The sequence below is a fragment of the Takifugu rubripes genome, chromosome 16 (genome assembly GCF_901000725.2).
Source record: "Takifugu rubripes chromosome 16, fTakRub1.2, whole genome shotgun sequence".
Lineage (NCBI taxonomy): Eukaryota > Metazoa > Chordata > Actinopteri > Tetraodontiformes > Tetraodontidae > Takifugu > Takifugu rubripes.
The window spans coordinates 3,805,726-3,806,724 of NC_042300.1; positions in this window are offsets into that span (position 1 = coordinate 3,805,726).

Below are 999 nucleotides of genomic sequence, written 5' to 3' on the forward strand. Positions count from 1 at the left end.
AGAGGAAATGAAGTTGTTCAAAAGAAGTGAATCAACAGGAGATCCTTCAAAAAACTAAGGTGCTAAAAAGAAAATGAGAAGAGGAGCAGATTTGAAGTATATTTCCTCAAAACTAAACCAAAACAAGATTTTGAATTTGGCAGCTCGGTCAGTGGTATTTTAAAATTACTTTTATGATGCATTACAAATAGAATTAAAAAACTAACCGGAAGGAGACTTTTGGAAATACTGACAATCCCAGTGTGTCAGAAGCTGCTCCACAAAAAAAACAGGTCAACCTTTAAAACACAACATCAGCTCCAAGCTTAATGCTCATGACAGTTTATCAAAAAACCTCCCCTGAGTCCAACTTAAATGAACGACCATAAACTGCCCAATCAAGAGTCACACTCACTCATCTGTGTCTGTGCGTTCCTCCATAAACACTGACTTTGTGTGAGAAAGCGGAACTTACACATGCACACACTCTCACACACACACTTAAGGACAGTCGTTACCGTGCATGTGAAGCATGAAGTAATTGCAGTGGTGGTGGTGGTGGTGGGGTCAGTAATGCAACTCAGGACAAAGAGCTGTCAAACAAAGTGATTCTGCTTCACCGACGACCCCCAACAGGACACATTCCGATCGGGTGGCACCGGGCTGACTGGAGAGGGGGGGCCGGGACATGAGGAAATGATTCATGGGGATTTGAAGACTACTCTTCTGCCGGTAGCATCATTATAACATGCTTTTCATTGTTGTAGTTGGATTTTTTTGGGGTCATCTTTAAAATGGAGAATTTCTCCTTTTTAGCACCACATCAACCTGAGCTGGCTGCAGGAATTAGAGTAATTACATCATCGCGCATACAAATGAGCTAATTTAGCTTTGCCCCACCTCTCTACGGGTCAGTAGGACCGTGACCCAATTTAACCGTCCAATAAGGAACAGAGCAAAAATCTCCTGAGCCAATGGGACCCGTGGCCCTGCCCACCTGCATGCATAATAATAAGGCGC